This window comes from Chiloscyllium punctatum, chromosome 37 (assembly GCF_047496795.1).
Source record: "Chiloscyllium punctatum isolate Juve2018m chromosome 37, sChiPun1.3, whole genome shotgun sequence".
Classification (NCBI taxonomy): Eukaryota; Metazoa; Chordata; class Chondrichthyes; order Orectolobiformes; family Hemiscylliidae; genus Chiloscyllium; species Chiloscyllium punctatum.
The window spans coordinates 16,971,365-16,983,694 of record NC_092775.1 but is presented as its reverse complement, the minus strand read 5'-3'; positions in this window follow the sequence as shown (position 1 = coordinate 16,983,694).

The following is a 12,330-nucleotide window of genomic DNA, read 5'->3' as shown; positions in this document are numbered from 1 at the left end:
TGCCCTTCAAACCACAGGGCAATGCTGTGTGATCAAAACAGTGAAGGGGAGGGTAGGGACTAAATCAAAATAGAGTTGGAGGGAGAAATGATGCACTCCACTCCCTGCGGCGCCCACCTCTCCCTGAACGACTCCAGGGTGTCAGTGGACACCGCGTGCTCCTTCTCCAGTTTTTTTTTTTTTTTTTAGGACACCCGGGCTAAATCCCCTGTTTATCTTTTTTTTTTCTTATCTTTCTTTTTTTTTTGTAGATGTGAGACACAGTGAGAGACACAAGGTGCACGAATCTTTACTCAATTGCCACCACCAGGAAGATATGAAAAACACCCGAGTGGCCAGTGACAAGCACTGCCCTTCAAACCACAGGGCAATGCTGTGTGAGCAAAACAGTGAAGGGGAGGGTAGGGACTAAATCAAAATAGAGTTGGAGGGAGAAATGATGCACTCCACTCCCTGCGGCGCCCACCTCTCCCTGAACGACTCCAGGGTGTCAGTGGACACCGCGTGCTCCTTCTCCAGTTTATATCTAACAGCTAGGGTTCCCTTATTAGCCGAGGTTAACAGCTGCAAGTCAAGGATCTCAGTCAATGAGATCCACCTGGCCATGGTTCCAATCTCTACAGCCACAAAGCCTAGAAAGTTGGGATTTAAACAGCCTATACTCAGAATAAATGGGGTAAATAATGGACTGCTGCAATGAACATTAAGATGAACAACAACCGAGACAAAATTTACAATTGTCTGTACCTTAAATAAGGCTGCTGATGACTAACCAAATAACAATGAACTTTGGAAATAATTGAACTCAGTAATAACTAGCTTTCTAAGTACCTGTCCTCATCTTACACATCTGTTTTCAATCAATATACTTAATATGTCATCAGCACCTTTCTGCTCTTTCAGTATGATCTTACATCTGTTACAATGAATACTTGATTCTCAGTCTCTTTGTTCAAACTTTTAAAAACATTGTTCACCATCCATTTTCTTCCTTGCAAATAGGGAACTAGGTGGCAGCCCCATAGCTCTGCAAAATACCACTGAGGGTTACTGCTGATCTTCAGCAAATTTGATGGCCGTTTATTAAACGGAGTAGTATAATTCAGTTAATGTCTTTGCAATGGAAACTCTCATAGAGTTTCAGATACCATTCGACAAGCCTTGCACAGTCCAGCCAATACTTAGCTCAATTTTGTGGTCACAATGTTTCTTGCCCAAGCCCCGAGCACACAATCTAAGATAATAATATAGATTTAGACTTTGTCACATGTACTCAAGTTCAAAAGTACGGGCATACAGTGAAAAATTTTCAATATCGCCACACACAGTGTCGCCTTTGGTACAAGTACCTCGACACAAAAATTTAAGAACAAGATAGAAGGAAACAAGGAATGAAGTTAAAAGTCAAACATTACAGTCTTGCTTTGCATGAAGTCAAAAACTAAAGAGATAAAGCTAAAAGTTCAACCGTTGCCATCTTTCTTAAGGGCATAGACATGCTGGGACCAGACTTTCTACAAGGGCTCGATCACCTCTGCTGGCTCAATCTCTCCTTGTAGCAGATGTTGGGCAATCCTCCATCGCTGCGTTGGTGCTCAGGCTGCCAAAGATCCAATCCAGGTGCCACCAGGTAATAAAGAAGCAGACAGTCCTGTTGCTCAAGCAAGCAATATTTTTGACTTCTTTCTTTTATCTCCTGTTTTTTAAAAAAAATCTTTTTTTTTATTTTCCCCCAACAGCGATATATTCTGACTTCATTGAGGCAATAAGGCAATTATTGACCAATAAGGCAATAATGTGGATTCGTGTAGCAGTTTGTGGGATCTCACTGTCAGAAAATGGCTGTTGAATTACTTCCCAACAGCAAATCAATGCTTTTTAGCAGAATTTCAACATATGATGTTTTCTCAAGATGGTTTGCTATAACATAGTGGACATGTTAAACCTCACTCATCCAGTGTAGAAATGAGGCAACTGGGTGTGCTATCCATTTCTGACTTGCAGCAGGAGTTGTAGGTCTGAGCTGAGATGCTGCTGACTTTACCGCCCTACTGATAGTGCCCAAACCTCCCTTCCCTTCCTGGAGCTCTCCATCTCCATCTCTGGCGACCGACTAACCAAGGACATCTACTACAAGCCCACCGACTCTCACAGCTACCTAGACTACTTCACCTCCCACCCTACCTCCTGTAAAAATGCCATCTCTTATTCCCAGATGTACCTCTGTCACATCTGTTCCCAGAATGAACAATTCCACCTTAGAAAATTCCAGGTGGCCTCCTTCTTCCAAGATTGCAATTGCCCTGCCCATGTGATCGACGATGCCTTCCAGCACATCTCCTCCAATTCCTGCACCTCTACCCTTTAACCCCACCCCTCCCAATTCAACAAGAACAGAATCCCCCGGTCCTCACCTTCCACTAACCTCTGTACACATTGCATCATCCTTTGCCACCTACAAACGGACCCCACCAGCACATATGTTTTTTCCCTCCCCACCCCTAATAGCGTAGCGAAGGGAACATTCCCTCTGCGAATCCCTTGTCAGATCCACAATCCCCACAAGCCCACACCCCACTCCTGGCACCTTTCCCTGCCATCGCATGGAAATGTAAAACCTGGGCCCATACCACTCCCCTCACCTCCATCCAAGGCCCCAAAGGATCCTTCCACATCCGACAGAAATTTAAATGTACCTCCAACAATGTGATCTACTGTATCCGTTGCACCCGACGTGGTCTCCTGTACATCAGGGAGACAGGATGCCTTCTTGCGGATTGTTTCAGAGAACATCTCTGGGACACCCGCACCAACTAACCCCACCACCCCGTGGCTGAACACTTCAACTCCACCTCTCACTCCACCAAGGGCATGCAGGTCCTGGGCCGCCTCCATCGCCACACCCTGTCCACCCTATGCCTGGAGAAAGAATGCCTCATGTTCTGTCTTGGGACCCTGCAACTACATGGGATCAATGTGGATTTCACCAGTTTCCTCATTTCCCCTCCCCCTACATTATCCCAGTTCCAACCTTCCAACTTTGCACCGCCCTCATGAACTGTCCTACCTGTCCATCTTCCTTCCCACCTATCCGCTCCACCCTCCTCTCCAACCTATCACCATTACCCCCACCTCCATCCACTTATCGCACTCTCAGCTACCTTCCCCACCCCCTTCCCATTTATCTCTCCACCTCCTCAGCTCACAAGCCTCATTCCTCATGAGGGCACCTTGCCCGAAATGTCAAATCTCCTGCTCCTCAGCTGCTGCCTGACTTGCTGTGCTTTTCCAGCACCCCACTCTTGACTCTGATATCCAGCACCTGCAGTCCTCACTTTCTCCTAGCAGTCTTCCCAGTGATCTTTGACATAAACATAATCTCCCAACTTTTGGACTCAATTCCCTTTATGATAACATTCTATTGCTAGAAGGCTGTGGGTCCATGTCACTGCAGGGGCTTATATACAGAGTACTGTTGAAGTACTGTCAAAGGCTTCATATTAAACTAATCCCGATTTCCCCAATCCAATGATTGTAAATTTTTTGATATGCTTGAAGCAAAAAGTGATGTTTCTTTGCCCTGAGCAACAGCTATCCTTCAAGGAATATGAAATGTGATTATTTGGTGTTTTTGTTACGATGGTATATTCAACTTTCGTGGCCTAACATGGTTCTCGAACGGACAAATGGCCAACCTCATACAACTCATCAGTAAACAAGAGTAAGTTTGAGCAGACATTAACATGGCGACATGAGCACACTGATCTGTAGTCCTCTGCAAATTTGAACCTTTCTGAGAGTTACACGTTGAGATGACGGGTTGTCTGTGGAGCATTCATCTTTCTGGATTAGTGGTGCTGGAAAAGCACAGCAGTTCAGGCAGCATCCAAGGAGCAAGACTGAACTGCTGTGCTTTTCCAGCACCACTAATCCAGAATCTGGTTTCCAGCATCTGCAGTCATCGTTTTTACCTAGTTTTTTTACCCTGTGGAGCATTCAGCTCGGGTGAGTTATCCATTTCCGAATAGGAAATAGTGAGGACTGCAGATGCTGGAGAAGTCAAAGTCGATAAAGTGGCACTGGACAAAGCACAGCAGATCAGGTAGCAGCTAAGGAGCAAGAGAGTCAACGTTAATCAGGACATCCATTTCTGAATTGCAACAGGAGCTATAGGCCTGGGATGAGATACTGATTTTGCTGCCCGACTGTATTCAGCTTGGAAGAAAAGAACAAGACAACTCCGGAATATACAAAAGGTAATAATGGATGAAAAACAATTTTGAACAGCAACAATTGAAAACTAGAGCTTATGCAGTTTCACTATAATGTAGGAAAGAACATAATGACTAAACAATTAGACTCCAATTTCACTCCAGCAACTCAAAGACTTTTAAAAAAAAATATAAACTGCACCTGAAACAGAAATTGCTAGAAAATCTCAGCAGGTCTGTCAGCATCGGTGGAGAGAAATCAGAGTTAACATTTTTGGGTCAAGTGACTTTTCCTCAGGACACTGATCACTGTAGCTGAAATGTTAACTCTGATATCTCTCCAAAGACTTGCTGAGCTTTTCCAGTAATTTCCGTTCTTGTTTCATATTTCCGGCACCTGCACTTCTTTCTTTTTTTTAAGCAAACTGCACCTGACTTGTTTGCACTCCATATCCCACTCCACCTTCCTTGTAAGCTCTTTACCTCATATGAATGCTTGTAGCTGGGTTTTATTTACTCTCTCACTCAAGAAATTCTTAGAATTGGCTCTTCTTCTGTTTTGATCTAGTTAACAAAGTTCAGTTGAAATCTGCTAGCTGTGAAAAGGGCATAAAATTCAGCCTGTCATCCACAAGCTGAATAATGTTAAAACGATCCCTCTCACTTATCTAAGAGGCGCTGTGATTTAGTGGGGCTTCACGCTATTAATGGGGAGACCTTTGCTGCTCATGGAAGCAGTAAAATAAAGTTTATTTAATTTGTTCCTGTCCCCGTTTTATGTGAGTGCTGAATCTGAGGTGTATATCTTGCTCAATGCTTGCTCATCGCATGTAAATTAATAAGACCCAGATGAAGAGTTAACCTCAGAGGACTTTAAGACACTTGCTATCCAAATGGACACTTGTGTAAAGGAGAAATAGCGAGGGGGGCATCAGTTGCTGCTGGTTTTTAAATGTTCTACTCTTCTTTATTCCTCTTTGTACTTCCTTTTGTTGCCAAACTGAATGGCTGCTCACACAAAGGGATTCATGAAATTAGCTCTATGCAAACGGAGTTCACTTTGAATTGCTTTCATTTGTTATGGGAATGTGGGCATCACTGATTAGGGAAGGGCGACAAAGGCTGGACCAATTACCCAGAGGACAGATAAGAGTTAACAGCATTTCTGGGGATTTGCAGTCAAATGTAGCCCAGACTATGCAAAAGTAAAGACTGCAGATGCTGGAGATTAGAGTCGAGAGTGTGGTGCTGGAAAAGCACAGCAGGTCAGGCAGCGTCCACATGAAGGGTTTTTGCCCAAAACATCGATTTTCCTGATCTACGGTTGCTGCCTGACCTGCTGTACTTTTCCAGCACCACACTCTTGACTATCGCCCAGACTATATCTGGGAGGCAGATTTCCTTCCCTGTGGGATATTAGTAACTTATTACAATAGACAACAATTTCCTGGTCACTATTAGACTAGCTTTTAATTCTACGTTTTTATTCAGTTCAAATTTCATTATCCGCTATGCTGCTACTTGAACCCACGTCCCCAGAACTTGGATCTGGAAACATTACTACACCAGGACTGTTTGTGCCAAACTAGTTTAGTCAACTGCCTGTTACAGACCGATAAACGTTTTCTCTTCTGACTGTATTTTAGCAATAGCTAAACTCTTCTTAGAGCAGGAATTTAGCAATTTCCAGATTTTTATGTTGTGGGTATTTTAGTATAAGAGGGGATGAGAGGGTTAAACTTTTGTAAAAGGGCGAGGGTGTTGAGGCTCCTTTAGAAACCTGTCTATTTTTGAGGTATTGTAAAGATCAATTGAGCTTATCTGCAGGAAGAGACAGCTTCTTCATCCGACTCAGAAGTCTCCCACTTAAATAGCGACAAATAGGAGGACAATTCCGGCAGCTCATCCCAAAGGCAGAGCACTACAGCAGAAGCTTCCTGGAGTGTAGGCCCAGGTTGGAAACAATGGCCACTTGTGAACATTGCTTCTCTTTCCCATCTGTTATTCAGTAGGCTAGTAGTTTGTTTTCTAAAAAAAATGATGCACAGGATTTCTGAGATAAAGGTCAAACTGCAGAGGTTACAAAGTTCTGACATTTCTATTTCCTGTGTGGAAAATACAGTTGTGATCCTCCTTGTACGTTTGTGTTGGCTGTCAAAAACTGTGAGCAGCCAACTCTCAGAAAAAGTTCCAAACTATTTCTCAGCAGCTGCCTGGCTTTCTCCTCCACCTTCCTTGTCCCAGCACTAACGGCAGCGTTAACTTTCACAACTCAGTATCTTGTGAAAAGAGAATTTTGACTGAAAACTGAATGGAGCACTGAGAGCCCATTGCCTCCTAAATGAGGCATCAAAAAGATCAGTGCAACTTTATGCCTAACTATCATTTTAAACAAGGAGTCAATCTGAATAAAACTAACATGTATGGGCAAGAACTGTTCCATACACTGCAGAGACAAAGCATCAGTTTGATTGAAGAGCACAATCTATTGTAAAACTTGTACAAAGTAGATAACATTGCAGAATATATTGATACAGGTGCCGTGGTAATTATATGTGGGTATACCCCCATATTCGATCAGTTATTAATTCTGCTACTGAGTGAGACTCTTGGGCAGGCAAGGTATGATTTCATGCTTCAGGCTCACTGCCTTTATTCCTGATGAAGGGCTTTTGCCCGAAACGTTTTTAAAAATCCAACCGTAACAAGGACAGAACGCCCCTGGTGCTCACCTTCCACCCTACAAACCTTCGCATCAACCAAATCATCCACCGACATTTCCGCCACCTCCAAAAAGACCCCACTACCAGGGATATATTTCCCTCCCCACCCCTTTCCGCCTTCCGCAAAGACCGTTCCCTCCGTGACTACCTGGTCAGGTCCACAACCCCCTACCACCCACCCTCCCATTCTGGCACTTTCCCCTGCCACCGCAGGAACTGTAAAACCTGTGCCCACACCTCCTCCCTCACCTCTATCCAAGGCCCTAAAGGAGACTTCCACATCCATCAAAGTTTCACCTGCACGTCCACCAATATCATTTATTGTATCCGTTGCTCCCGATGCGGTCTCCTCTACATTGGGGAGACTGGGCGCCTCCTAGCAGAGCGCTTTAGGGAACATCTCCGAGACACCCGCACCAATCAACCAAACCGCCCCGTGGCCCAACATTTCAACTCCCCCTCCCACTCTGCCGAGGACATGGAGGTCCTGGGCCTCCTTCACCGCCGCTCCCTCACCACCAGACGCCTGGAGGAAGAACGCCTCATCTTCCGCCTCGGAACACTTCAACCCCAGGGCATCAATGTGGACTTCAACAGCTTCCTCATCTCCCCTTCCCCCACCTCATCCTGGTTTCAAGCTTCCAGCTCAGTTACTGTCTCCTTGACTTGTCCGACCTGCCTATCTTCTTTTCCACCTATCCACTCCACCCTCTCCTCCTTGACCTATCACCTTCATCTCCTCCCCCACTCACCCATTGTACTCTATGCTACTCTCTCCCCACCCCCACCCTCCTCTAGCTTATCTCTCCACGCTTCAGGCTCACTGCCTTTATTCCTGATGAAGGGCTTTTGCCCGAAACGTTTTTAAAGATTTCGCTGCTCGTTGGATGCTGCCTGAACTGCTGTGCTCTTCCAGCACCACTAATCCAGTATTTGATTTTCAGCATCTGCAGTCGTTGTTTTTACCAAGGTATGATTTCAGCCGATTGAAATCAAAATTCATGCTTATTATACGTGGTCATACTGCAGGAGATGGGGCAGGAAGTCATTTTCAGAACTCCTCTGACTTTACGTTGTTTTTTCTCATTGGCAGCCACACACACATACACTCAAAGATCGACCCCATTGATGATTTGGTGAAAACACTATTCAAAATTTGGAGTGTGCAATGGCACCCAGACTTACTGATGTATATTTATTCTAGATATCAATTTATGGTGATTACACTTATTTGGGCGGCACGGTGGCTCAGTGCTGCCTCACAGCGCCAGGGACCCAGGTTTGATTCCAGCCTCAAGCAACTGTCTGTGTGGGGTTTGCACATTCTCCCTGTGTCTGTGTGGGTTTCCTCTGGGTGCTCGGTTTCCTCCCACAGTCCAAAGATGTGCAGGTCAGGTGAGTTGGCCATGCACCACACACTACATGCTAAATTGCCCATAGTGTTAGGTGCATTCGTGAGAGGGAAATGGGTCTGGGTGGGTTACTCTTTGGAGAGTCGGTGTCGACTTGTTGGGCCGAAGAGCCTGTTTCCGCACTGTAGGGAATCTAATCTAATCATTTTCTGAGTCTGAAACACCTTGTGCAAATCTGCACTGGTATATGTAGACAGACTAACAGGTTTGCTTTGGATCTGGGTGTAGGCAGGCGTGGAGATTATTTGCACAGTCTTTTTGCATATAGGTCCCTGTGGGACCAGCCTCTTTTCTGGAGAGCTATTCTTAAAAATAGTTACAAAATGAAAACTTTATATTGCAAAAGAAAACTTTTTTAGTAATTAGACTTGCTACTAACACTATCCAATGAGCATCACTATATGCAAGGGTGAAAGTTTAGTTTCCCTCCATTATAGTGGTAAGTACGCGATAACCATTTTTACCCAAATGCATCAGCTTTTGTTAAATTCAATCATGGGATGAGGGCATTGCTAGCTAGGCCAGATTAATTGCCCATTCCTAATTATCCAGAGGGTGGAAAGGAGTCAACAACATCGTTGTGGTCTGAAATCCACATGTAGGCCAGACCGGGTAAGGACAGCAGTTACCTTGCTGAAATGCATTAACGAACCAGATAGATTTTTATCATAAAATAGAATTTCATAGAATCCCTACAGTGTGGAAACAGGCCCTTCAGCCCAACAAATCCACTCCAACCCTCCAAACAGTATCTCACCCAAACCCATTCCCCTACCCTATTACTCCACATCTTCCCTGACTAATGTACCTACCCTACACACCCCGGAACACTATGGACAATTTAGCATGGCCATTTCAACTAACCTGCACAGCTTTGGACTATGGGAGGAAACCAGAGCACCCAGAGGGAACCCCCACAGACACGGGGAGAATGTGAAAACTCCACACAGACAGTCATCCGAGGCTGGACTCAAACCTGGGTCTCTCGTGCTGTGAGGCAGCAGTGCCAACCACTGAGCCACCGTGCTACCCAACAGCAGTTTTGTGTTGTCATTAGATTCTTAATTACAGATTACTTTTATATTGAATTTAACTTCCACCATCTGCCTGGCAGGATTTGAACCCAGGTCCCTGAACATTACCTGAGTTGAAAGTTCGAGTGCTCACTGATTTTCCATTGTTTTATTTTTATTCTTTTATCAAATTTTGAATTATGAGCTAGAAATGACGGGTGGTCTTTGGAACAGCTTGTGGTAAAAGATAAAGAGTCGAGAGTGTGGTGCTGGAAAAGCACAGCAGGTCAGGCAGCTTCCAAAGAACAGAAGAATCGACGTTTCAGGTAGAAGTAAAGAACAGACCAAACCTGTTTTATTTCTTCATGAGACCACTGATGGAAGCTAAATGCAGACTGAGCCCTGATTAACAAAGTTCTAACAGACACAAGGACTCTGGGAAGAGCTCTGTGTTTAAACAGACAGCAGAGTTGGCTATTACTTAACCTGGGAATTGGATCTGCCAAGTCTGACAGAGAGCCTACGTTCAAGCAGTTGGCAGTTGTTGAATGGTAATGGGGACTCAATCAATCTGCCAATCAGAGCAGAGCAAGAATTAAAATTGTCTTTTTAAACTAAGTTTTCGGAGACATGGTTCTGGGATGCTGCTGAGACAGCATGAAGATTTGAAAGCTCCCCGCCCAAAATGATATACCAGCTTCCAGATGCCCCAAGATGAGAGACCTGAGTTAGAAGTATTGTTGCCCTTGCCTGGGTGAACTGAGTTGGTCACTTTGATCAAAGTTTCATAAATACAGCCATGTTATGCCTGTGAAATAATGCACCAAAAAAGCCATTTGAGTAAAATGGCCAGTTTTATTACTTCCATTCATTTTCCCCTGAACTGTAATTGTTTATCTGTCGACCTTTTGTGTGAATGAGGGCTGAGATCAAATGTTTTGGGTTTAAAGCACAAAGGTTAATCAGCCTAATTTCCTCTGCGTGAATGTTTTTGTGCATAATAAGTTGTTGTGGCAGTGCTTGGACCCGACATAGTGCGCCAGTTGGAAGATGCTTAGGTGTGTGGTAGAATCCCGCCTGCGTTTACCCCTGCCATTCATATTGGCCCCAAGGTCCCGTACTTCCCGCAGGAGCCTGTGCCCCACAACCTGACCCACCTCTGAAATTTTAGTTTTATCCCTTTCAGGGACATGACACAGCGGGCCCTGTATCGACAACTGCTGCACACCATCCACCTCTTCTTCCTCATCCACCACCCGGACACGCCATGGCGAGCCCATTTGCCACCGGGCAGTGGGGATCCTCAGTGGAGAGCTCTCTATGTGGGAGTCCTCCCCCTTTCTCTCGGGGATCTGGGGTGGAGGGTGCTGCACGCAGTGGTCCCCTGCAACCACAGATTGCGGTGATTCATGGACTCCCAGCCCAATGGCTTGTTCTGTGGTGCTGTGGAGTCCGTGGACCATGTATCTACGGGGTGTGGGCACTTGAAAACCCTTTTTTAGTTTTCTGGAAAACCTTGTCCTCTACTGGTCTTCAGTTCCAGAAGAAGGAGGCTTATGTGTTGATGAGGTAAGATGGTTCAGATGAGGCAATGGAGAATTACAGATTAGCTAGGAAGGATTTAAAGAAAGAGTTAAGAAGAGCAAAAAGAGGACATGAGCATCTTTAGCAAATAAAATAAAGGAGAACCCTAAAGCTTTCTATTGGTATGTGAGGAATAAGAGGACGACTAGGGTAGGAATAGGGCCAGTCAAAGACAAAAGTGGGAAGTTGAAGGTGGACCCTGTGGAAATCGGAGAGGTGCTAAAGGTACATTTCTCATCGGTTTTCACTCAGAAAAAGGAGAATATTGTAGAGGAGAAGAATGAGGTACGAGATATTAGACTAGAAAGGATCGAGGTTAGTTACGAACAGGTGTTATCAATTCTAGAAGGAGTGAAAGTAGACAAGTCCCCTGGGCTGGATGGGATCTATCCGAGGATTGTCTGGGAAGCTAGGGAGGAGATGGCAGGGCCTTTGGCTTTGATTTTTGAGTCATCAAAGGACTGGAGGATTGCAAATGTTGTGCCCTTGTTCAAGAAGGGGAGTAGAGATGACCCAGGTAATTATAGACCAGTGAGCCTTACTTCTGCTGGAGGAAAGCTTTTGGAAAGGATTATAAGAGATGAGATTTATAACCATGTAGCAAGCAACAATTTGATTTCAGATAGTCAACATGGTTTCGCCAAGAGCAGGTCGCGTCTCACAAACCTCATTGAGATTTTTGAGAAGGTGACCAAGCATATCAATGAAGGTATGGCAGTTGACGTGGTGTACATGGACTTCAGTAAAGCCTTTGATAAGGTCCCACATGGTAGGCTGTTGGAGAAAATGCAGAGCCATGGGATTGAGGGTGATTTTGCAGTTTGGATCGCTTTCTGAAAGAAAGCAGCGAGTGGTGGTTGATGGAAATTATTCAGCCTGGAGTCTGGTTACTAGTGATGTGGCAAGGATCGGTTTTGGGATTACTACAGTTTGTCATTTTTATAAATGACTTAGACACGGGCATAGGTGGATGGATTAGTAAACTTGCAGATGACACTAAAGTCAGTAGAGTAGTGGACAGTTTGGAAGAATGTTATAGATTGCAGGGGGACTTAGATAAACTGCAGGATTGGGCTGAGAGGTGGCAAATGGAGTTCAATGCAGCTAAATGTGAGATGATGCACTTTGGGAAGAAGGCAGAGTACTGGGCCAGTGGAAAGACTCTTGGTAGTGTGGATGTGCAGAAGGATCTTGGAGTCTGTGTACATAGATCCCTAAAAGTTGCCACCCAGGTTGATAGTGCTGTTAAGAAGGCATACAGTGTGTTAAGTTTCATCTGTAGAGGAATTGAGTTCCGAAGCCGCAATATTGTGCTGCAACTTTACAAAATGTTAGTACGGCCACACTTGGAATATTGTGTACAGTTCTGGTTGCCATATTTCGGGAA